This window comes from Pseudophryne corroboree, chromosome 3, assembly GCF_028390025.1.
Source record: "Pseudophryne corroboree isolate aPseCor3 chromosome 3, aPseCor3.hap2, whole genome shotgun sequence".
Lineage (NCBI taxonomy): Eukaryota > Metazoa > Chordata > Amphibia > Anura > Myobatrachidae > Pseudophryne > Pseudophryne corroboree.
The window spans coordinates 397,114,020-397,141,648 of NC_086446.1; the positions used below are offsets into that span (position 1 = coordinate 397,114,020).

The 27,629-nt window shown below is 45.9% G+C and overlaps 1 long non-coding RNA gene across 3 annotated transcripts in view; it reads left to right on the forward strand.

Moving 5' to 3' along the window:
* Positions 1-2,808: 2,808 nt before the first annotated feature.
* The window catches only part of LOC135057826 (uncharacterized), a 178,561-nt gene continuing 153,740 nt past the window's right edge, over positions 2,809-27,629 (forward strand). For all 3 annotated transcript variants that reach the window (XR_010244393.1, XR_010244392.1, XR_010244394.1), the window contains exon 1: positions 2,809-2,979. This is a non-coding gene — a long non-coding RNA (uncharacterized LOC135057826). The remainder of the gene's footprint in view (positions 2,980-27,629) is intronic.

A 27,629-nucleotide genomic window follows, 5' to 3' on the forward strand; every position in this document is an offset into this window, starting at 1 on the left:
TGAACCACTAGCCATGAACATAGGCCAGGGCCTCAGCCGTTCCTTGCCACTCCGTGTCGTAAATGGCATATTGGCAAGTTTCTTCTCATCAGACGCTTTCAATTTTGATTTTTGGGTCATTTTACTGAACTTTTGTTTTTTGGATTTTACATGCTCTCTACTATGACATTGGGCATCGGCCTTGGCAGACGACGTTGATGGCATTTCATCGTCTCGGCCATGACTAGTGGCAGCAGCTTCAGCACGAGGTAGAAGTGGATCTATCTTGATCTTTCCCTATTTTAACCTCCACATTTTTGTTCTCCATTTTTTAATGTGTGGAATTGTATGCCAGTATCAATAGCAATGGCCTACTACTATATATACTGCGCACAACTGAAATGCACCACAGGTATGGATGGATAGTATACTTGACGACACAGAGGTAGGTACAGCAGTGGCCTACTGTACCGTACTGATATATATATTATATACTGGTGGTCAGCAAACTGTGCAAAACTGAAATGCACTACAGGTATGGATGGATAGTATACTTGACGACACAGAGGTAGGTACAGCAGTGGCCTACTGTACCGTACTGCTATATATATTATATACTGGTGGTCAGCAAACTGTGCAAAACTGAAATGCACCACAGGTATGGATGGATAGTATACTTGACGACACAGAGGTAGGTACAGCAGTGGCCTACTGTACCGTACTGCTATATATATTATATACTGGTGGTCAGCAAACTGTGCAAAACTGAAATGCACCACAGGTATGGATGGATAGTATACTTGACGACACAGAGGTAGGTACAGCAGTGGCCTACTGTACCGTACTGCTATATATATTATATACTGGTGGTCAGCAAACTGTGCAAAACTGAAATGCACCACAGGTATGGATGGATAGTATACTTGATGACACAGAGGTAGATACAGCAGTGGCCTACTGTACCGTACTGCTATATATATTATATACTGGTGGTCAGCAAACTGTGCAAAACTGAAATGCACCACAGGTATGGATGGATAGTATACTTGACGACACAGAGGTAGGTACAGCAGTGGCCTACTGTACCGTACTGCTATATATATTATATTCTGGTGGTCAGCAAACTGTGCAAAACTGAAATGCACCACAGGTATGGATGGATAGTATACTTGACGACACAGAGGTAGGTACAGCAGTGGCCTTCTGTACCGTACTCCTATATATTATATACTGGTGGTCAGCAAAATTATGCTCTGTACTCCTACTATATACTACAATGCAGCACAGATATGGAGTGTTTTTCAGGCAGACAACGTATACTGGTGGTCACTGGTCAGCAAAACTCTACACTGTACTCCTCCTATATAATATACTGGTGGTCCCCTGTGCCCACAATAAAGCAGTGTGAGCACAGATATATGCAGCACACTGAGCACAGATATGGTGTGTTTTTCAGGCAGACAACGTATACTGGTGGTCACTGTCAGCAAAACTCTGCACTGTACTCCTCCTATATAGTACTGCTGGTCCCCAGTCCCCAAAATAAAGCAGTGTGAGCACAGATATATTATGCAGCACACTGAGCACAGATAAGGAGCGTTTTTTTCAGGCAGAGAACGGATAAAACTGGTGGTCACTGATCAGCAAAACTCTGCACTGTACTCCTCCTATATACAGCTGCTCCCCAGTCCTCCCCACAATTAAGCAATAAAGCACAATCAAGTTCAACAATAAACGGAGAGGACGCCAGCCACGTCCTCTCCCTAACATTTCCAATGCACGAGTGAAAATGGCGGCGACGCGCGGCTGCTTATATAGAATCTGAATCTCGCGAGAATACGACAGCGGGATGATGATGTTCGGGCGTGCTCGGGTTAACCGAGCCATACGGGAGAATCCGAGTATGCCTCGGACCCGTGTAAAATGGGTGAAGTTCGGGGGGGTTCGGTTTCCGAGGAACCGAACCCGCTCATCACTATATGTAATAGGTTCCAAGATTATTGAACTGGCTAATCCAAAACCAGCCTAATAACTGATTGCCGCTTTAAATCTAGTGTCAAACTCACTAAAATCCTGAAATCTCGGAACCTATTACATAACCTGCAATAAACTACATAATGTAGCAATTCATAAATTTGGGATTGCAAGAAATGCTTATACTGTTTGCATATCCTAGTGATGCCAACATTGTTATAGGACATACTGACCCAGTAATTAAACAAGTTAATACTCAGCTGCTCCGGGAGCTTGAGTGCAGCACCCCAGCCCTCCCCCCATTCCCGTCCTCCCAGCCCCTCTGCATATTACCTTCTGTTGGCAGGTGGGTGCCTCCACTTCGACTGTGCCATCTTCCCAATGGTATTTGTAAAAAAGATGGTGTATGCTCACAAGTCTTTGTGTTCACTGTGTTGCTCCATCTTTCTGAATATCACTGGGAATATCATACCTCCCGACATAGCCCTCTCCAGGAGTGACAAAATGCCCTGCTTCTGGACTTTCCCCTTAATTTCCAGGTGATGGCAATCATAAATTAAGAGGAAAGTGCAGGAGCAGAGCATTCTGTCCCTCCTGGAGAGGGCCATGTTGGGAGATATGGAATATGCTGAGCAGAGGATGGGGGACCCAGTGGCTGTCTTAAGGTACTGTATGTATACTCTGGGTGCAGGGTGCGCAGTGCGGGGCCCACCTGAGTACATTGCACACCCTGCACCCATTCTAAATATGCCTATGCATTTGCTTTAACATACTGGTGAACAGTGGGAGTGACGGGGCATAGGGGCTGAAAGAGTTAAATAGGGGAAATGGTTGCTCCATTGCTGAGCAGGGAAGACAGAGTGAAAGGAAGAGACAGCTGACAGCTGTGTAATTCAGTGTGATTAGAGATGCTGGGGAGAAGCACACAAGAAACAGTTAAAAGAGAATGAGGACATGCATTGATAATGGTAGTTTGATGTTTATGTTGACTCCACAACTCAGGAAGTAAATTGCTTTGACATAAAGGTATGAGTGAGAGAGAGAAGGAGGAGTTCTTGCAGGTTAATCAACCTTCTTACTTGTGATGTCACAGATGTACAGAAAAGTATAATCAGAAATGGAAAAATGTGTGTGTTTAAGGCAGCACTGTGTGATGTAAAATAAAAAGTGAAGAACACACTTCTTTAAACGTAAGGGTATATTGCTTAAGCTGGTGATAACACAGATTTTATACGTTATCAGTCACCCAGCCTAATAGTTTATGAAACGTATGTCTTCGGGATACTGTCTGTAGCTGACCTTTTTCTTTTTTCTAAAACTGATATTTGCAATGAATTCACTTCCTTTACATTAAACTGCAAACTCTATCTATACCCCCAAATCGCAACAATGTAGGAAATAATCAGAATAGATTAATTATGTCACTTATCAGTGGCAAATATCTCTTTATCTGGCACTAAGACTTTATACTTGAAAACTGGGGATATAATTCTGTAAATTGGCTGGTCCTAAATGACTTGTGGATTAAGGCACATCTGTTACATAAAATGATTTAAGTTTCTGCCTAAAAGCTCAATGATTGATCAAAAGAATGATTCATTGAATAGATTAAGATAGAACTACTATTGTAGAGATGTGTAGAACAGCTGTTTATCCTTTTTTTAATTAGTACAAAAATGTGTAAATGCACTGGAATTTCTTTAATGCTCAATTGATCTACAAAAAAAAAAAAGTTGAACAGTTTCAATTATATTAAGCCAGTTTGACCATAGTACAGCTAGTTTGTGTAAGGGTAAGCTGGTTTGAACATGCATGTGCTGGTTAATTCATGTGACAACAAGTTTAAAATCATTGAAGCTTCAATTTAATGATTTAAATGCTACTTAATTGCTACTGGCAATCAGCAACCCTCAACCAGTAACAGCAATGTTTGCATTTCAAACAAAATAAATGTTAAATTACTTTTTATTTGCAAGTATTGTTTTTAAATAAACATATTTATAATAGTCACATCAATCCGTGAATAGTGCACCAGAACGTGACTGGGCAACTGCTGCAGGAAAATTTAAATTATAGTGGAATTTAATTGTTCACTAGAGCAGAGGCTTCACTGGGTGTAGGCATCACCGGAGGCGCGCTCGCAACAAAAATGAGGCGTGGCCGCAAAAGAAAGGAGGCAGGGCCTCACGGGTCGTCTCTCTGGGGGCGTGCCCAGCATCTCAGGAGATGCAGGGCTTTACTGGGCTGCCCCAGGAGACTGATTGGCTCACGAACCGGCACTTCCTTTATTAGACCGGCCGGAGAGCCAGGAGGGACACGGGAGAGGCGCGCGCTGTGCGCTCCGTGTCCCTCCAACACAAAGGAGCGCACGGGGGGGGGGGGGGGAGCAGGCACTGTGGGGGAATATCTGGCACTGGGGGCATATACCTGGCACTGTGGGGGAATATCTGGCACTGGGGGCATATGTGGCACTGGGAGCACGGCCCTAGCAACAAGCACTACCCCCTAGCAACGAGCATGACACCCAGTGCATGAAACCCCTGGCAACGAGCATGACACCCAGTGCATGAAACCCCTGGCAACGAGCATGACACCCAGTGCATGAAACCCCTGGCAACGAGCATGACACCCTGAGCATGAAAACCCCTGGCACCGTGCATGGAACCAAGAGCATGAAACCGCTGGCAACGAGCATGACACCCAGTGCATTAAAACCCTGGCAACGAGCATGACACCCTGAGCATGAAAAACCCTGGCACCGTGCATGGAACCAAGAGCATGAAACCCCTGGCAACGAGCAGGTAATTTAAAAGTAATTAGAAGCCTTACTGTAGAACTTAATGTGTAATGGGCATTACGGTGTGTGGCATAATGTATCACGGACATTGCGGTGTGTGTCATAATGTGTCGGGCATTACGGTGTGTTGTATACTATATCACGGGCATTGTGGTATGTGGTATAATGTCTCAGGATCATTGTGGTGTGTGTCATACTGTGTCACAGACATTGTATGTGCTATAATGTATCAGGGGCATTGCAGTGTGTAGCATAATGTATAACGGGCATTGCGATTCCTGTCATAATGTGTCACAGGCATTACGGTCTGTGGCATAATGTGTCGGGGGCATTACAGTGTGTGCATATTGTGTCATGTGCATTATTGTGTGTGGCATAATGGCTAAGGCCATTGCAGTATGTGGAATAATGTATACTGGGCATTACTATAAGGAGGAAAAATGACAAATAATGTAAGGGGCATGAATCAGGATTATTTTTCTTTCCTGTGGTGGCTAACGTCTGGGCGTGCAGGTTGCAAAACTGGGGTATAAGGTAGTCTTTTCCTGCAATGCCACGCCCCTTTACACGAAGCCACGCCCATGTCAACGAAGCAACACACCCTTTTTGGCGACGCGCGCCGTAGGCGTGCGCATATTTGTCCCTTTACTAGTGCCAATTATGGGGGGTATGGGGGGGGGGGGCGCCAAAGAATTTTCTGGCTTGGGGGAGAGAAATTTCTAGTTACGCCACTGGATCATAAGATACATACAGTAGGCACTGGACAAATAATGTAAACATCTAGGACAGCCAACATATTGAGCGAAACGTCTTTCACACAATTGTGGCTCCTCCTACCTGATTTAATGAAACCTGAGCATGGACTGCCCTGGATCCCTATAACTATGGCTAGCAGAGCTGCAAAGGATATTTTACCCGTTTCAAACAGAAATCCCGGCAATTAAGTGTCGGGTCGTTTTGCTGGTCTCTGTATGACCCCCCCTTCTTTTACGGTATCCGTTCAGATGGTCGACCATGTTATGGTCGACAGTCATTAGGTCGACCACTATTGGTCGACATTGACATGGTCGACACGGACACATGGTTGACACATGAAAATGGTCGACACATGAGAGGTCGACAGATGAAAAGGTCGACATGAGTTTTTTAACTTTTTTTTTCTTTTGGGGAACTTTTCCATACTTTACGATCCACGTGGACTACGATTAGAACGGTAATCTGTGCCGAGCGAAGCGGTAGCGGAGCGAAGGCACCATGCCCGAAGCATGACGAGCGAAGCGAGCCATGCGAGGGGACGCGGTGCACTAATTGGGGTTCCCAGACACTTTCCGCAAAAAACGACACCAAAAAAAGTAAAAAAACTCATGTTGACCTTTTCATGTGTCGACCTTTCATGTGTCGACCATGTGTCCATGTCGACCATGTCAATGTCGACCAATAGTGGTCGACCTAATGACTGTTGACCATAACATGGTCGACCATTCATACCGGAACCTTCTTTTACACAGAGAAGCAAATTACCAGGTCGAGAATATAACCTGTGTGAAAGGGTCAACCCAGGTCAAAAATTCCCGGGTCTCCAACCCTGGTAAATTCCTGTGTCAAAGTCCTGGGAATTTCAACCCGGGTTGCTCCATTCACACAGAAAAAGGACCTGTGTTTTTCATGAAATTACCAGGTAGATCTGATTTACCCGGTAATTTAACTTTCTGTGTGAAAGGGGTAATAATGTGTTAGTAGGGGATGATTGTTCACCTGAATTTGGCAGGTGCTTCAGTGCCAAGACAGCACAACTTGCTAATGTTTTATAAGGAACTATAAAGCGTCGGTCCGCAGTGACGGGAATCACCGGGTAGAGACGGGATGGTGTGTGAAAAGCAATCACACGGGCGATCGCAAGGTGACTGACAGGAAGAGGGCATTTGTGGGTGGCAACTGACCGTTTTTAAGGAGTATCCTGAGAAATGAAGGAGGGACCAGGCGTTTGAAAGGAGGGTTTCTGACGTCAGCTCCGGCCCCGATCATTGCACTGGATGAGTAAGTCCTGGTCTGTGCAGAGACTGCACAAACTTTTGTTTGTTCATCTCTCCTGCACATGCAATCACACCCCTGCACAGTGATTTCCCCCTCCCCCAGTAGGCGGTGACTACCTGATCGCAGGGATGCAAAATACGCACCTTAGCGATCAGGTTTGAATTAGGCCTCATGTTCACTGCAGGTGTGGCAGATATAACATGTGCAGAGAGAGTTAGATTTGGGTGGGGTGTGTTCAAACTGAAATTCATATTGCAGTGTAAAAATAAAGCAGCCGGTATTTACCCTGTACAGAAACAAAATAGCACACCCAAATCTAACTCTCTCTGCAAATGTTATTTCTGCCCCCCCCCCCCACCCCCCTGCAGAGCACATGGTTTTGCCCAATTGCTAACAATTTTGCTGCTACGATCAGGTCTGAATTACCCCCATATCCCCATAATCCGATGTTGCCTCTTTGGACGCAGCAGCGGATCAGAGAAGCAAGTAGAAGGCAACTGTTTACACAAGACACCTCCTGCAGCATTATCATATTAACCAAAGATGCAGCTGCTGTGCGAATGCCATCCCTCTCTGATTCAGGGCCTATGTCTAAGGTGATGTCAGCATGTACTTCAGGAGAAAAAACAAATCGTTAAAGGGCAACAGTGGACAAAAATGCATTCTGCAGCATTACTGTATATGTGAATTGATTCAAAGTGCAATGCAAGACACACAAGCAAGAGCAGGTCAGTTGACAATAAATGTATACCTCTACATCAAACAGTCACTCTCAAAAATGGTCTGATGGAAGTTGGAACGCCACAAGGCACTGAAGGCAGTGTATCATAGTAAGGTTCCAGCAGTGCCGTAACTAGGCATTTTAGCGCTGTGTGCAAGAAACGACAGTGGTGCCCCCCCCCCCATGTAAGATAGGGGCAGTGTATTGACCTTCATACAGTAGAAAACTCCAGAATTAAATGGCTGGTTTGACAATCTCAAAGGTATAAATAGTGTGGCTTCCTCAATAGGTCTCACAGAATGGATCCTGGGAAAACTTTAGCTGCATGTGGAAGTCACAGAGTTATGCAGCTAAAGTTTTCCCAACTGGAGTTGGAGTTTTCTACTGTATGAAGGTCAATACTTGAATTAGAAGTAGTCTTGGTTCTTAAAAGTGGATACCATTTTTTAGGTAGTTTACAAAAATGCCGATATTCGGTTGTCAGCACTCCTAGGAGGCTAGAATCAATAATTCCTCTAGGCGGTTTGATAAAGATTTCACGCCTAAATCAGCTTTAAGGTAGTCCATATAAAACATCATCACTTAATTGATTATACTTCTTAGAAGAAACATCCATTAGGAGTTCGGATATAAGAGCTCCACTTATTAAGTCCCGACATATTTCGAATAATCCTTTTTTGAGGATAGGATCATTTATACAAATCCATCGAGAGCAAATTAGTCCTTTTTCTATACTCGTTACCCCTGATGAAGTCGATAAGACGAAACGCGTTGGGTTTGTCAGTCAAAGGATCACAATCTAGTTTGTGAAGATACTCCCTGTCGAGCTCGCACCTTGCAAAAGGTGATGGGTATCTAGGATCCATCTCACAAACGTGTTGGCTGTGTATTCTTTTGGTTGTATTTTATTCATATAATTTTATATTGTGAACTGTGTAAAAACTCATATGTTCAATTACATGTTATTAAAACAACTTTTTACTAATTGGCCGATTGGCCTCTTGTTTGGGTGACTATTTTGGTGAGGGGTGTCGGTTACAGGTCCCCAGTTTTAAATATCCTCCAGTCTACATTCTGACGAAATTAACGCCTGAAGAAGTGTGTAAATACATTCCATCTTAGCGCACTTGGGAATTTGTGTTTTATATATATATATATATATATATACACACACATTCACATTCTTTGGTCAGTTCATATAAAATCAAATAAGGCTTTCCATTGCTGAATATCCATACAAAGAATTGCAATTGCTGACCCCATAAGCATTTCCACCAATGACAGTTAATATTTAAAAGTGAGAATGAATAACTATTTACATGATGAAATGTAGAGAAACATCAGCTACAGTAACTGCATACAATGTGAGTCACTGGGTGATGTAATAGAGCACTATTTGTTACATCTTAGTAACCATAGTAATACAGAGTCTAGAGAACAGTACATTTTGACCCATGCCATCACGGATAAATCAGACTGTACCGTCACAGAACAACTGTATGGCTTAGGTAAACAGTGGAAAGCAGACTTACTATTAATATATTCAAAATAGTACAAAAAGAAGGAATATAGGGGAGCAGATTGCAGATGATTGATGCAATATCAACAAAACCAGGGAAAGGGGGAGAATATTCTAGAACAAGGAGACCAACCAAAATGTAAGCTCTGCTTATATACAGTCACCCCAACCTCTAGACATACCCTATAAGAAACAATGGTGGCTCTGTAACCTGTCACAAAAACAAATGTTAAGCTTTGAAGGTGACTTAACACCAACAAAATGGGGTACATTCGCCAAACCCTCTACATGGCCCATGACTAAAGGTGCATACACACTGGGCTGAAAATTACTCAGTGCATACACACTGATCGATTTTCTCCCCTGCCCAGCGATGTCAACGGGGTGAAGGGCTTTCCATAGTAGGACGCTATAATAAGACGTTCACCCCGCCATTCATCTGCTGGTAATACCAGCAGATGAACGGCGGCCGCCGGTGATGAAGCGGGGTTGCGCATCAGCGCTCATCGCCGGGGCATACACACTTGGCAGCTCAAAACACCAAAAGTGAGCTGCTTTCAGCTCAAAATCGCCCAGTGTGTATGGGCCTTAATAATGTGTACAAAGCGTGTAAAGCAGATGCCTGTCATATCACAATGAAAGCAACTGACAGAAACCATTGTACTCATTGCACTGATTTTGATTCTGTTTTTACATACAAAAAATACCTCTACAACACATCTCCTCCAATGATTTAATAAACGTTATGGAGCATGCTGAAGAAGCAAGGAGATGGACACTATTGGAGCCCGGTGTCTGGATTTGATTAGATCCCTCACACAGCGCAACGTGGAAATAAGCCCATAGGCTTCTATAGGGTAATGCCAGCTATATCTGGCATTAGCCGCCATGTTAGAGCCCAGTCAACGAAACTTTAGTATATTTGGAAATGCGGTAAAACCCCAGAAAACAGAGTTTTTACCGCATTTCTGCTTTAATACATCCCACACTTTGTCTGTACACGTGGCCTGTGTCACTGACAGATTTTGTTTTAGAGGCCTCAATTTTACTGAGATCTTTTTAGTAGACTGTCATTATAGTAGATATTTTCTACTAAATTACCCTTTTTGCCTATTTACCATAATCAACCGAAGTACACTTCCAAAGACATGGATATTCCCTGAACTCCTCAATAAAATCTTTGGGGAATTCTGTATGTTAAACACTGTAAAGAGAAACATTTTTCTTTTTACTTTAACCCTATTGCTGCAGCCAGGGGCGCTTTAAGAGAGGAGGAGGTCCATGTTCAGCCTCCGATGTTTGGACCCCCTCCTCTCTGCCGACAGCACAGTAGAGTCTGAGCACTAGAGGCTCAGACTCTACTGCACATACGCGGGTCTCCGGAAAAATGGTGCAGCGGCCATTTTCTCAGTGATTTCTCTACTACGCATGCGCAGAACGCCGTGAAAATTGCCACTGCACCATTTTTATGGTGATTTAACACTGCTACTGCCATCAGAGTGGGACTCTGGAGGGTGAGTATTAAAAAAATGGGTGCAGTGGGGGCCCCCCTGGACTCAGGGGCCTGTGTGCACCGCACACACTGCACCCATTATAAATACGCCAGTGGCTGCAGTGGGTATAATTAAATTTCAGTTAAGTGAACCAAAAGCAAACATGATTTGTGCGCACTGACACCACTTCCTGAAAGGGTATGGGTCATTCGGTCGACTTAACTTAGGTCGACAGTCATTATGTCAACCACTGAAGGTCGACATGTACTAGGTCGACATTTACTAGGTCGACAGGTGAAAAGGTTGACGTGAGCTTTTGGACTGGTTTTGGTGTTGTTTTCTTTGTAAAGTGACGGGGAACCCGAATTAGTGCACCGTGTCCCCTCGCATGGCTCGCTTCACTCGGCACAGGTTACCGTTCCAATTGTAGCCTACGTGGATCGTCAAGTATGGAAAAATCCATAAAATGAAGAAAAAAAAAAGTGAAAACTCATGTCGACGTTTTGACCTGTTGACCTAGCACATGTCGATCTAATGACCACGTCGACCTATTGACCACGTCGACCTAATGCACGTCGACCTTCAGTGGTCGACCTAATGACTGTTGACCTAAGCTGTGTCGACCTAACGACCGTATCCCTCCTAGAATTCCTTGCTGGGTGGCAGCATGTCCCTGGTGGTCATCTACACCAATGCGGACTGGCGTTGGTGTAGATGACGAAGTCTGCCGTCGTCTGCAATTTTAATGTATATGTTCATCATGCATGGGTCTTGTCAGCCACGGAACTTACTGTATTTTCTTCATTTCAGCATGGCTATTTTCTTCCTCATTTAACTTTAATAGCTACTGTAGGCGAGTTTCTGATTCAACTGCTCAATGTAATAGTACAGCTGTCACAGAATAAGGATAGAGCAAATATTACATTGATCAATAGGTGTGTTAGCCACTAGCCATAAATAATGAGTACTAGTGGGTGTAGTACGGTATGCCGGCGCTCGGGCTCCCGGCGACCAGCATAACGGCTCCGGGAGCCCGACCGCCGGCATACCGACAGCGGGGCGAGCACAAAGGAGCCCCTTGCAGGCTCGCTGCGGGCGCCACGCTGCGGGAGCCACGCTGCGGGCGCGGCGGCGCGCTACGCGCGCCACACTATATTATTCTCCCTCCAGGGGGGTCGTGGATCCCCACGAGGGAGAATAGCTGTCGGTATGCCGGGTGTCGGGATTCCGGCGCCGGTATACTGTGCGCCGGGATCCCGACATTCGGCATACTGAAGACCACCCAGTACTAGTTATATTGATAGTAATACTCTGAACAGGGCCGTCTTTTCATATGGGCTCAATGGGCAGTTTCCCAAGGGCCCCAGGAGAACAAAGGCCCTAGGCTGATAGCTGAGGGCCCCCTTTTACCAGGGGGACCAGATTTTTGAAAATCATCCCTGGGGAACCAGAGATATCCGACTTCAAAGCAGTGTTCACCATCCCAGCCAGATATCTCAGGTTCTGTCTGACTTAAGGGCCGTACACACGTATCAATGTGTTCAGAGATGTGTGCTGAGCAATCTAGCACTGACTGCTCAGCTCACATCTCTCCCCTGGTCAGCACACAGTGCGATGTGTGCTGAGCGAGGGGGGGGGGGGGGGCACTCACTTCACACAGCAGTGAAGTGAGCGATCTGTCTAGATTGCCAATCTAGAGTCAGCGCTAGCGATGCGCAGGGACGTGCATTTCAATCAATATGGGGCATACACATGGAGAGATCCGTGCTCAATTTCTAAGCAATCTAGTCAGATTGCTTAGAAATAAAGCATGGATCTCCCCATGTGTATCCCCCTTTAAGGGGGGTACACACGGAGAGATCCGTGCTTAAAATCTAAGCAATCTTGCTAGATTGCTTAGATTTTAAGCACGGATCTGCCGTGTGTATGCCCTCCAGCGATAGCGATGCGCGGCCCCGCACATCGCTATCGCCGATGCTAGATTGAGCTGCATGCAGGCTCAATCTAGCGGGTCGCTCACTTCACCGTTGTGTGAAGTGAGCGGCCCCCCGTCGGCTTTCCCCCTCGCTCAGCACATCGCGCTGTGCTGAGCGGGGTGAGAGATGTGTGCTGAGCGGTCTGTGTTAAGATCGTTCAGCACACATCTCTCCCGTGAGTACCCCCCTTTAGAGTTTTTCTGAGGGTATTCTCCAAAAGCTGGGACTCTCCCCTTCCAATGGACACTGGCAGCTTGTCTCTACTATGCCTAGGACCAGCGATATCAGCCTTCCAGCAGCTGGTCCCTGCTTGAGCTCCACACGCCTGGTTATTAGAAATGTGCGGCTGGCACTTTTCATGTTTTGTGTTTTGGTTCTATTACCACTTTCATGTTTTGGTTTTGCCAAAACCACCCCTTCGTGTTTTGGTTTTGGATCTGGATGATTTTTTTAAAAAAACCCCATAAAAACAGCTAAAATCACAGAATTTGGGGGTAATTTTGCTCCTACGGTATTATTAACCTCAATAACATTCATTTCCACTCATTTCGAGTCTATTCTGAACACCTCACAATATTGTTTTAGGCCTAAAAGTTGCACCGAGGTGGCTGTATGACTAAGCTAAGCGACACAAGTGTGCGGTACAAACACCTGGCCCATCTAGGAGTGGCACTGCAGTGTCAGACAGGATGGCAGATTTAAAAATTAGTCCCCAAACAGCACATAATGCAAAGAAGAAAAAAAGGTGCAATGAGGTTGCTGTATGACTAAGCTAAGCGACACAACCACCTGGCCCCTCTAGTAGTGTCACGCAGTGGATGAATGTCGAGAGTGGGTCGCAATTGTTCAGTCCACTGACAGCATCTCCAGCACACCACTGTCATTTTTAAAAAATTCTGCAATTGGTGGATTTACGGCAGCACCCCAGGACTAATACAGCAGTACCCCTGGACTCATATGGCAGTGTCAGACAGGATGTCTCTTTTCAAAAACTAGGCCCCAAACAGCACCTCATGCAAAGATGTCAAAGAGGTGCAATGAGGTAGCTGTATGACTAAGCCAAGTGACACAAACAATTCCCACTGGAATTATACGTCCAAATCACTGGAATTATACGTCCAAATCACTGGAATTATACTGCAAAATCACTGGAATTATACGTCAAAATCACTGGACTTATACGTCAAAATCACTGGAATTAAATGTCAAAATCACTGGAATTATACGTCCAAATCAATGGAATTATACGTCCAAATCACTGGAATTAAATGGCAAAATCACTGGAATTATACGTCCAAATCACTGGTATTATACGTCCAAATCACTGGAATTAAATGGCAAAATCACTGGAATTACACGTCCAAATCAATGGAATTATACGTCCAAATCACTGGAATTAAATGGCAAAATCACTGGAATTAAATGGCAAAATCACTGGAATTATACGTCCAAATCACTGGAATTAAATGGCAGTACCACTGGACATATACGGAAGTGTCAGACAGGGTGGCACTTTAAAAAATAGTCCCCAAACAGCACATGATGATAAGAAGAAAAAAAGGGTGCAAGATGGAATTGTCCTTGGGCCCTCCCACCCACCCTAATGTTGTATAAACAGGACATGCACACTTTAACAAACCAATCATTTCAGCGACAGGGTCTGCCACATTATTGTGGCTGAAATGACTGGTTTGTTTGGGCCCCCACCAATAAAAGGAGCAATCAATCTCTCCTTGCACAAACTGGCTCTACAGAGGCAAGATGTCGACCTCATCGTCTAAATCCTCACCCCTTTCACTGTGTACATCCTCCTCCTCACAGAGTATTAATTCGTCCCCACTGGAATCCACCATCACAGGTCCCTCCTGGAGGAATTTATAATTAATTTTGATGAACATCATCTTCTCCACATTTTCTGGAAGTAACCTCGTACGCCGATCGCTGACCAGGTGACCGGCTGCACTAAACACTCTTTCGGAGTACACACTGGAGGGAGGGCAACTTAGGTAAAATAAAGCCAGTTTGTGCAAGGGCCTCCAAATTCCTCTTTTTCCTGCCAGTATACGTATGGACTGTCTGACGTGCCTACAGTGATGCTGTCACTCATATAATCCTCCACCATTCTTTCAATGGTGACAGAATCATATGCAGTGACAGTAGACGACATGTCAGTAATCGTTGGCAGGTCCTTCAGTCCAGACCAGATGTCAGCATTTGCTCCTGACTGCCCTGCATCACCACCAGCGAGTGGTTTTGGAGATCTTATGCTTTTCCTGGCTGCTCCAGTGGCGGGAGAAAATAAAGGAGGAGCTGTTGGCGGGTCACGTTCTGCTTGACTTGACAATTGTCTCACCAGCAGTTCTTTGAACATCTGCAGACTTGTGTCTGCCGGAAAGAGAGATACAACATAGGCTTAAAACCTAGGATCGAGCACGGTGACCAAAATGTAGTGCTCTGATTTCAACAGATTGACCACCCGTGAATCCTGGTTAAGCGAATTAAGGGCTCCATCCACAAGTCCAACATACCTAGCGGAATCGCTCCGTCTTAGCTCCTCCTTCAATTTCTGCAGCTGCATCTGCAAAAGCCTGATGAGGGGAATGACCTGACTCAAGCTGGCAGTGTCTGATCTGACTTCACGTGTGGCACGTTCAAAGGGTTGGAGAACATGTAAAAAACGGAAATCATTCTCCACTGAGCTTGAGTCAGGTGTTTTCCCCCTTCTTTGCCTATATCGTAGGTGGATGTATAGGCTTGAATGGCCTTTTGCTGCTCCTCTATTCTCTGAAGCATATAGAGTGTTGAATTCCACCTCGTTACCACCTCTTGCTTCAGGTGATGGCAGGGCAGGTTCAGGAGTGTTTGTTGTCGCTCCAGTCTTCGGCACACGGTGGTTGAATGCCGAAAGTGGTCCGCAATTTTTCGGGCCACTGACAGCATCTCCTGCACGGCCCTGTAATTTAAAAAAAAATTCTGCATCAACAAATTAATTGCATGTGCAAAACATTGGACGTGCTGGAATTTGCCCAGATGTAATGCACACACTATATTGGTGGCATAGGCCCTCATTCGAGTTGTTCACTCGCTAGCTGCTTTTAGCAGCATTGCACACGCTAGGCCGCCGCCCTCTGGGAGTGTATCTTAGCTTAGCAGAATAGCGAACGAAAGATTAGCAGAACTGCTACTAAATAGTTCTTTGCAGTTTCTGAGTCGCTCCAGACCTACTCACAGATTGCGATCAGCTCAGTCCATTTAGTTCCTGGTTTGACGTCACAAACACACCCTGCGTTCGGCCAGCCACTCCCCCCGTTTCTCCAGACACTCCCGCGTTTTTCCCTGACACACCTGCGTTTTTTAGCGCACTCCCAGAAAACGCACAGTTACCACCCAGAAACACCCACTTCCTGTCAATCATTCACCGATCAGCAGTGCGACTGAAATGCGCCGCAGGATCCACAGCAAAACTGCTAAGTTTTTAGTTAAATAACTAAGCGCATGCGCCCTGCGTGTCTTGCGCATGCACAATTAGCAACGAATCGCATTCATAGCGAAAATCGGCAACGAGCGAACAACTCGGAATGACCCCCATTGTCCGATATCACAAATCCCCAGGAGAGTCTAAGTGGGGTAAGCCATTGTGCAGTGATGTCCCTCAATTTCCGTTACAGGTTGTCAGCGGTGTCCCTCTTACGGAAAACGGTGATACACAGCGTAACCTGCCTAGAAACGAGTTGGCATTTGTGAGATGCTGCTACTGGTGCCACTGCTGTTGTTGCTACGGGAGGCAATACATCTACAAAGTGGGCTGTCAGAGTCATATAGTCCTTAGTCTTCCCTGTTCCAATTGTCCACATGTTCGTGGTTAAGTGGACAGTGGATACAACTGCATTTTTTGGGACACTGAGGACATTTTTTCTGACGTCTCTGTACATTCTTGGTATCGCCTGCTTAGTGAAGTGGAACCTAGATGGGATTTGGTACCGGGGACACACACTACCTCCATCAATTCTCTAAGTCCCAATGAACTAATGGTGGAGACCAGACGCACGTCTAGCACCAACATAGCTGTCAAGGCCTCAGTTATCCGCTTTGCAACAGGATGACTGCTGTCATATTTCATCTTCCTCGCAAAGGACTGTTGGACAGTCAATTGCTTACTTGAAGTAGTACAAGTGGTCATCCGACTTCCCCTCTGGGATGACGATCGACTCCCAGCAGCAACAACAGCAGGGGCAGCAGCAGCAGTAGGCGTACAACTCAAGGATCCTCCGGAGGAATCCCAGTTAGGAGAGGACTCCTCAGTCTTGCCAGTGACATGGCCTGCAGGACTACTGACGTTCTTGACTGAGGACTAAGTTGACATTTAGGGATTTGGTGGTGTGGCTTGCAGGAGCTTGGGTACAAGAGGAAGAAGGGATTTAGGTGTCAGTGGACTGCTTATGCTCTTACCCAAAGTTTCTGAACTTGACAATGACTTCTGATGAATGCGCAGCAGGTGACGTATAAGGGAGGATGTTCCTAGGTGGTTAACATTCTTACCCCTACTTATTACGGATTGACAAAGGCAATCCTCATCGTCAACTTCCTCCTCAGCACCAGCAACACCCATATCCTAATCCTGGTGTACTTCAACAGTGACATCTTCAATTTGAATATCAGAAACTGGACTGTGTGTGTTCCTTCCAGCACTTGCAGGGGGCTTGCAAATGGTGGAAAGAGCCACCTCTTCCCGTCCAGTGTTGGAAAGGTCAGGCATTGCAACTGCCGACACTCTTGGACTCTCCTTGGAAATTTGTGATACCATCTTAGAGCGCACAGTTCTTTTCTGTGCTATTGCCAGCTTAACCTTTCTCATTTTTCTAGTGGGAGGATGAGGGCTTCCATTGTCATGTGAAGCTGAACCACTAGTCATGAACATAGACCAGGGCCTTAGCCGTTCCTTGCCACTCTGTGTCGTAAATGGCATATTCGCAAGTTTACATGTCTCCTCAGACTATTTAAATTTATTTTTTTTGGTCTTTTTACTGAATGGCTTTGTGGATTTTACATGCCCTCTACTATCACATTGGACATCGGCCATGGCAGACGACGTTGATGGCATTTCATCGTCTGTGTCAGGGGTGGCCAACCAGTCAGAGGCAAAGAGCCAGAAAAGATCTGTAGTCAAAAGCAAGAGCCACTATCATGTTGTCACAAAGCCACACCCCATTTTTGTGTGCACACCTTTCGGTATGACGTTTGTAGAAGTATGACCTCATATCATAACCCTGTTTTTCGTCATGTTGTACAGTGCCTGATACATATAATGCCCCAGTACAGTGCCACATACATATAAAAATGACAAATACTGGGTGCCTCCACAGTGCCAGATACATATATGCCCCCAGTGCCAGATACACATGGCCCCAGTGCCAGATACATATGCCCCACAGTGCCAGCTATGCCCCACAGTGCCAGATACACATGTCCCCACAGTGCCAGATATGCCCCCAGTGCCTGCTATGCCCCCAGTGCAGATACACATGTCCCCACAGTGCCTGCTATGCCCCCAGTGCCAGATACACATGTCCCCACAGTACCTTCTATGCCCCCAGTGCCTGCTATGCCCCAGTGCCAGATATGCCCCCAGTGCAGATACATATGTCCCCACAGTGCCTGCTATGGCCCCAGTGCCTGCTATGCCCCAGGGCCATATGCCCGCAGTGCAGATACACATGTCCCCATAGTGCCTGCTATGCCCCCAGTGCCTGCTATGCCCCCAGTGCCTGCTATGCCCCAGTGCCTGCTATGCCCCCAGTGCAGATACCCATGTCCCCACAGTGCCTGCTATGACCCCACTGCCAGATATGCCCCCAGTGCAGATACCCATGTCCCCACAGTGCCTGCTATGCCCCAGTGCCGGATATGCCCCCAGTGCAGATACCCATGTCCCTACAGTGCCTGCTATGCCCCCACTGCCAGATATGCCCCCAGTGCCTGCTATGCCCCAGTGCCTGCTAAGCTCCCAGTGCCTGCTATGCCCCAGTGCCAGATATGCCCCCAGTGCAAATACCCATGTCCCCACAGTGCCTGCTAAGCCCCCAGTGCCTGCTAAGCCCCCAGTGCCAGATATGCCCCCTGTGCTAGATATGCCCCCAGTGCCTGCTATACCCCCAGTGCCAGATATGCCCCCAGTGCCTGCTATGCCCCAGTGCCAGATATGCCCCCAGTGCCTGCTATGCCCCAAGAACAGATACACATGTGCCCACAGTGTTCACCAGACCCTTCCTCCCCTCCCCCCCGCTCCCCTCCATTCCCCTACCCTCTGCTCACCACGCTGCTGCTGGTTCTGCTCTCTCCGGTGGAGGTGTCTCTCTTGACTTAGGCGCCGGTCCGTGAGCCAATCAAAGCTCGCGGTCCGGCAGCCAATCAGGAGCCTTAGCTGCCGGTCCGTGAGCTCTGATTGGCTCACGGGCCGGCGCCAAATTGAAGCGAGACACCGCTGCCGGAAAAACGTGCGTGTGTCTGGGGCTGGGGGCAGCAGTGGCCAGGAGCCGGCCGAGCCGCAAGCGGCAGATGAAAGAGCCGCATACGGTTCGAGAGCCGCGAGTTGGCCACCGCTGGTCTATGTCAAGACTAGTGGCAGCAGCTTCAGCACTAGGAGGAAGTGGTTCTTGATCTTTCCCTATTTTATCCTCCAAATTTTTGTTCTCCGTTATTTTTCTGGAGTTATATAACACAATATGCGGCACAGGACAGCGTAACCCTACACCACACAGGGCAAACCCTGTAAAAATTATTTGGATTAAATATTAATAACCCCTTTATTTGGACTAAATAATATACAGCACAGGACAGTACCACTGGACTTATACGTAGAGATGAGCGGGTTCGGTTCTCCAAGATCCGAACCCCCCCGAACTTCACCTATTTTACACAGTTCCGAGGCAGCCTCGGATCTTCCCGCCTTGCTCGGTTAACCCGAACGCGCCCGAATGTCATCATCCCGCTGTCGGATTCTCGCGAGATTCGGATTCTATATAAAGAGCCGCGCGTCGCCGCCATTTTCACTTGTGCATTGGAGATTGAACGGAGAGGACGTGGCTGCGTTCACTCCCTGAAAAGCTCCGTAATCTGTGCTCAGTGTGCTGCAAATATCTGTGCTCAGTGTGCTGCAAATATCTGTGCTCAGTGTGCTGAAAATATCTACGTTCTCTGCCTGAAAACGCTCCATATCTGTGCTCAGTGTGCTGCAAATATCTGTGCTCAGTGTGCTTTATTGTGGGGACTGGGGACCACCAGTATAATAGTAGTACAGTACAGTAGGCCATTGCTGTATCTTGCAGCTCTGTGTCACTGCAAGTATTCATTCCATATCTGTGCTGCATTTTTGTGAGCAGTATATATAGTATTACAGTGCAGCATTTTGGTGACCAACAGTATATAGTTGTACAGTAGGCCATTGCTGTATCTTGCAGCTCTGTGTCACTGCAAGTATCCATTCCATATCTGTGCTGCATTATTGTGAGCAGTATATAGTAGGACAGTGCAGCATTTTGGTGACCAACAGTATATAGTTGTACAGTACATTAGGCCATTGCTGTAGTATCTTGTAGCTCTGTGTCACTGCAAGTATCCATTCCATATCTGTGCTGCATTATTGTGAGCAGTATATAGTACAGTGATTTATAACCTTTTTTAACTCACGGCACACCGAACAGTATTTTAAAATTGCCAAGGCACACCATCAGTTCCCCACAGAAAAAAACAAAAAACACACATTGGCCATCAATGTAAAAAAAAATCCATCCATACATTGGCCTACACAGAAAAAAAAATCACATTGCTCCCCACATGAATTATTCACATTGTTCCCCTCATAAATCCATAAATCCTTATTCTCCCCACATGAATCCTATTGTTCACCACAGGAGAAAAAACATAACAACAAATATTAGCTCCTACCAGTCAGCTGTCCTCCTCCCTGTCCCTCAGTGGCGGGGGTTGTTCATAGTGGAGTGCTGCGAATACTGAGCAGCAGGTGGTCGGGCAGGTGTGGAAGTGGGTGGGCAAGGAAAGCTGTGTATGCAGGCAGGAACTGGAAGATGTGTATGCAGGTGGGTGAGATGGCTGGGTGGTGAGACGCAGCGGCGTGACCTATGATATCACACCGCCGCGTCTTCAAGGCATACGTCACGGCCGGAGCACGACTGATCCTCTAAGAAGAGCCCGGGCCAACAGTTCACTCTGAAGCAGCAGGAAGCTGCTCTGACTCCAGGGCACACCTTGCAACTGGTCGCGGCACACTAGTGTGCCACGGCACACTGGTTGAAAAAGCCTGATATAGTAGGACAGTGCAGCAGTTTGGTGACCAACAGTATATAGTTGTACAGTACATTAGGCCATTGCTGTAGTATCTTGCAGCTCTGTGTCACTGCAAGTATGCATTCCATATCTATGCTGCATTATTGTGAGCATGAGCAGTATATAGTAGGACAGTGCAGCATTTTGGTGACCAGCAGTATACATATATAATACAGTACAGTAGACCATTGCTGTATCTTGCAGCTCTGTGTCACTTCTAGTATCCTGATCAGTGTTCAATATCTGCTGCATTGTTGTGACCAGTATGTATGTATACTGTACTGTGCGACGTGTGTTATACACCTGGTGATTATACATCCTGTAATCTGTACTGAGCGATGTGTGAGATACACCTGGGGATTATACACCATATATACTGTACTGTGTGATGTGCGAGATACACCTGGGGATTATACACCCTATATTATTATTATTATCCTTTATTTATATGGCGCCACAAGGGTTCTGCAGCGCCCAATTACAGAGTACATAAATAATCAAACAGGAAAACAGCAATTTACAGTTGATGACAGTATAGGACAAGTACAGAGTAAATAAACATAGTTACATCAGCAGATGACACTGGAATAAGTATCAGGTGGCAGAAGACTGCTGGATGTGGTACAGTTGAAGATTATTAAAGTAAGACAAAGGATAAGCACATGAGGGAAGAGGGCCCTGCTCGTGAGAGTTTACAATTTAAAGGGGAGGGGTAGACAGACATGGGTGACACAGATGGGTACATAGAGAACGTGGAACAGAGGGTTAGGATGAGATTTGGCTGGGTTTGGTGAAGATATGGACCCCCAGAAGGCACAAGTCAATACTTAACATTGCAACATTTTACTGGGCTATGCAGGAGAAAATTAAAAATAGGGGAAAATAAAAATAAAAAAAAGAATCAATAACTTCTACCGCTTTCAAAAAGGTCAATGGAAGCTGAAATAATGGACAACTACCTCATGGAAGCCAGATACAGTATACCAAACATTACTTAGCAGAGTTAGGAACGAGTGCTTATGAAATACAGTAACATTTTGTCATAATATTTCAGAAACTGCATGGCTGGTCTCTTGCACTCTTTTGCTCTAATACACCACCTGCTTTAGGATTTATATTCAAAAACAAAAACATTATGTCTCCATAATCCCAAAAAAGTCAGTCTTCTTGGAAAGTGGTTTGTTCCTTTGTAAGGGAAAGAGAACAAACGTTCTCAAACAACAGTTTCTCAATTTCTTTTTCCTCTGGGAAGGGATTGCGGATTCGCATGAATATCTGAGCATTTCTGTAATCAGAAAGCAGCGACCTTCTACAAATGTTTACGAATAATTCCAGTGATTTTGTCATTTTCTTCCAGTGATTTGGACCAATAATACCATTGATTAGAACAAATAATTCCTGTGATATTGAGGTGTTTGTGTCGCTTAGCTTAGCCGTCCAGCGACCACAGTGCACCTCTTTTTCTCTTTTCTTTGCATCATGTGCTGTTTGGGGCCAATTTTTTGAAGTGCCATCCTGTCTGACACTCCTAGATGGGCCAGGTGTTTGTGCTGCCCTCTTGGGTCGCTTTGCTTAGTCATCCAGCAACCTCAGTGCAAATTTTTCAGGACTAAAAATAATATTGTGAGGTGTGAGGTGTTCAGAATAGACTGGAAATCAGTGGAAATTGTGGTTATTGAGGTTAATAATACTATAGGATCAAAATTACCCCCAAATTCTATGATTTAAGCTGATTTTGAGGGGTTATTGGAAAAAAAACACCCGAATCCAAAACACATCCGAATCCGACAAAAAATTTTCATGGAGATTTTGCCAAAACGCGTCCGAATCCAAAACACGGCCGCTGAACTGAATCCAAAACCAAAACACAAAACCCGAAAAATTTTCGGTGCACATCTCTACTTATACGGCAGTACCACTGGACTGGATTTATACAGCAGTATCACTGGACTTATACGGCAGTTCCAATGGAATTATACGGTAGTATCACTGAACTTATATAGCAGTATCACTGGACTTATACGGCAGTACCACTGGACTTATATGGCAATACCACTGGACTGGACTTATACGGCAGTATCACTGGACTTATGCGGCAGTACCACTGGAATTATATGGCAGTACCACTGGACTGAATTTATATGGCAGTACCACTGGACTTATATGGCAGTACCACTGGACTGGATTTATATGGCAGTATCACTGAACTTATACAGCAGTACCAGTGGACTTATACGGCAGTATTACTGGACTTATACGGCAGTACCACTGGACTGGATTTATACGGCAGTACCACTGGAATTATATGGCAGTATCACTAGACTTATATGGCAGTACCACTGGATTTATACGGCAGTACCACTGGACTGCATTTATATGGCAGTATCACTGAACTTATACGGCAGTAGCACTGGACTGGATTTATATGGCAGTATCACCGGACTTATACAGCAGTATCACTGGAATTATAGGACAGTACCACTGGACTTATATGGCAGTACCACTGAATTTCTATGGCAGTATCATTGGACTTATACGGCAGTATCACTGGACTGAATTTATTCGCCAGTACCACTGGATTTATATGGCATTATCACTGGAATTATATGGCAGTACCACTGGACATATACGGCAGTATCACTGGACTGGATTTATACAGCAGTATCACTGGACTTATACGGCAGTACCACTGGAATTAAACAGCATTATCACTGGACTTATATGGCAGTATCACTGGAATTATAATGTAGTACCACTGGACTTTTATGGCTGTACCACTGTACTGGATATACACAGCAATGTCACTGGACATATATGGCAGTATCTCTGGATTTATATGGCAGTACCACTGGACATATACGGCAGTATCACTGGACTGGATTTATATGTCAGTACCAGTGGATTTATATGGCAGTATCACTGGATTTATACGCCAGTACCACCGAATTTATACGGCATTATCACTGGAATTATATGGCAGTACCACTGGACATATACGGCAATATCACTGGACTGGATTTATACAGCAGTATCACTGGACTTATACGGCAGTACCACTGGAATTAAACAGCATTATCACTGGACTTATATGGCAGTATCACTGGAATTATAATGTAGTACCACTGGACTTTTATGGCTGTACCACTGTACTGGATATATACAGCAATGTCACTGGACATATATGGCAGTATCTCTGGATTTATATGGCAGTACCACTGGACATATACGGCAGTATCACTGGACTGGATTTATATGTCAGTACCAGTGGATTTATATGGCAGTATCACTGGATTTATACGCCAGTACCACCGAATTTATACGGCAGTATCACTGGAATTATACGCCAGTACTACAGGATTTATATGGCAGTATCACTGGACATATACGGCAGTATCACTGGACTGGATTTCTATGGCAGTACCACTGGACATATACGGCAGTATCACTGGATTTATACGGCAGTACCATTGGACATATACGGCAGTATCACTGGACTTATACGGCAGTATCACTGGACTGGATTTATACGCCAGTACCACTGGATTTATATGGCAGTATCACTGGATTTATATGGCAGCACCACTGGATTTATACGCCAGTACCACTGGATTTATACGGAAGTATCACTGGACTTATACGGCAGTATCACTGTACTGGATTTATACACCAGTACCACTGGATTTATACATCAGTACCACTGCACATATACGGCAGTATCACTGGACTGGATTTATATGCCAGTACCACTAGATTTATAAGACAGTACCACTGGACATATACGGCAGTATCACTGGATTTATACGGAAGTACCACTGGACTTATACAGCAGCACAGGGAGACCACCACTGGACTGATGCAGGACAACACAGCACCACTGTAATAGACTGGACCTATACAGCAGCACTGGACATATGGCAGCAGAGGTCACCACCACTGTGAATGGACTGATGCAGCACAACACACCACTGGACTGATGCAGCACAACACAGCACCACTGGAGTGGACTTATACATATGGCAGCAGAGAACACCACCACCACCACCACCACCACTGTGACTGGACTGATGCAGCACAAGACACTACCACTCTGCTGATTCAAGACAACACAGCACAGCACCACTGGGCTGGACTGATGCATCATAAGACACTACACTGGACTGAGCAGCACAAGACAGCACTAGAATCGCCACCTCACTTTCCCTCCCGCACAGACACTGAGGATGGAGACACGACCTCTTGCTACACTCTCAAATGCCGGAGTGAAAATGGCGGCGACGTGCGGCTCCTTTATATGTAATCCAAACCCCATGAGAATCCGACAGTGGGATGATGACGTTTTGCCTCGTTCTAGTTTCTGAGTTAGGCGGGAAAACCCAAGCTCGGATCCGGGCTATGTTAGTTAAGTTCGATAGGGTTCTGTTCTCAGGTAACTGACCCCGCTTATTTCTAACACACACACACACACACACACGCATACAAAAACTGCACATACATGTACACACACACACACACACACACACACACACACACACACACATTTGCATACCCCACAAATAGCCAGGGATCTGCAGCAGCTCCATCTCTCTCTCTTACAGAAGCCATGCTTGGTCCCACCCCACCCCCCCTGCTCACATTAAGGATGGCCATCCGTGGGCTGCACATTGCTGGTTGCCATCGATGGCACCATCAGTGATAACCATCAATGGCACTTAAACCATCTATGGTGAACCATCAATGGTTTGCACCACCTGATGGCCACCACTGGAAGGTGCTGGCCGAGATGCGGGCCAATGAAAATGGGGGGGGGGGGGGGGTTTAGTGGGAGCCAAGGGCAGGTCTAAGCTCCGTGCCAGTAAAAATAAAATTTGGTCATACTCGGCTATCAATAACAGGGATTCATTGGCTCTCTGTCATCAATGGCAAAACCATCAAACATCAGTAGTTAGCCATTGATGTTTGGCAACTATCGATGGTCGATGATGTTCCATCCCTAGCTCACACTTCACTCTCCCTCTAGGCCTCTCCTGGTAAAAGAAGAAAAAAGTCCTGCTGCTCAAATGCACGGGCAGCAGGCAGGAGGAGGGGGAGGAGCACAGCCTGCTGTGAGGTCCACAGCAAGTGGCACCCCTAGCCACGTGCCTCATGATATGCATTTAAGTTGCATCTTCACTTGAGAGTGAAGGGGAGTAAATGGGCTGTATTAGGGCATTCTCAAGAAGGGAGTATAGACAGAATTATGGGCTATGCACAGTTGCCCAGAAGTGTAAATATGCATGTTTTCAGGTGGATCTCTTTGTACCAAATATAAGCTTGGTGCAAGTACAGTACACACTGATTATGATGATATGTTTCAAACCAAGAACACTGGTAGGGGCAGTCCACTTGCAAATATGAATGCAGGTAAATACATGCATTTAGTTTTATGCACAATATTATGTGAGGAAATATGGCCAACTTGTATTCAATTCTGTATCAGCCTCTGTATCAGGTTTAGCCACGTTTTTAAACCGTTGGACATTGCTGTGGATCGACGGCAGATTGATGGGTGTGACCACTGAATTTTACTAAAGGTCATTCTGACCTTGTAAACTCTACCCACTGTCAGTGTCCATCAGTTTAATAAGTCCCGATCCTACAGTTAGAGTGCAACAAAACAGTATTTCTCTTACGTCCTAGAGGACGCTGGGGTCCACATTAGTACCATGAGGTATAGACGGGTCCACTAGGAGCCACTGGCACTTTAAGAGTTTAATAGTGTAGGCTCCTCCCTCTATGCCCCTTTTACCTGACTCATTTTAGAAAATCTGACCGGAGGAGCTGATCACAGCTATGGGAGCTCGTTAGGAGTTTTTCTAATTTATTATTTTTCTTAGAATTAGGCACAGGGAGGCTGCTGGCAACAGCCTCCCTGCTTCGTGGCACTTAGGAGGGGAATAGTGTCCAACCCTGAGAGGTTAATGGCCACTATCTCTGCTGACAGGACACTGAGCTCCTGAGCCAACGCCTATACCCTACACTGGTCACAGGGGACCTCGGTAATGCTGGCAGCACCATTCCTCAGGCCAGTATAAAGAAGTGAAGAGCGGGAAGCAGTGCCATGTTCAGGGGGTGGAGCTTCTCCCCAGAGCGGACCCAGCAGCATTCAGCGCCATTTTCCTGCCTGCAGATCCAGTACAGAGACGCTGACAGGGAGAGCTGTCCCTCCATGCAACTCCAGCTATCCTGTGCGGTACCAGGGGGTTGTAGAAGGGGGGAAGGCTGTGAAAATACTGTGTAGTCTATTAAAGGTACGCATTCAGCACCAGGTAGTTGTATTATATCTACCTAGGGAAGCGCTGTGTGTGGGTTGGCTCCAAGCTCTGTGTTTCTCTGTGGCATACTTGGGGGGAAACTGTGTCTGACATTTTCCTGTGTGTGTGGGGGTGGGCGGTTGTTTTCTCTCATAGCCATGTCTAGGGACTCTGTGTCTTATGCTGCTGAGGACATTTCTTCTCCAGAGGAATCCATTCCTTGTACACAGGAATGTAATGTCTTGTCTTAGATCCCTATTACTGAGCCTGAGTGGTTGACCTCTATTAAGGGAATGATCTCTCAGATCTCTGCTAGGGCAGCTCATACTGAGATTGAAACTCAGGTTTTAAAGAAGTCTATGGCAGTTTGGTCGGGTTCTGTCCCTATTCCTTCAAAATCCCCTAGCATATACCCACAGTAACGTGCACTTGCCCAGATTATGCAAGATGACACGGATACCGACTCTGACACGGCAGACGGTGATGGGGATGTGTTGAGGGGG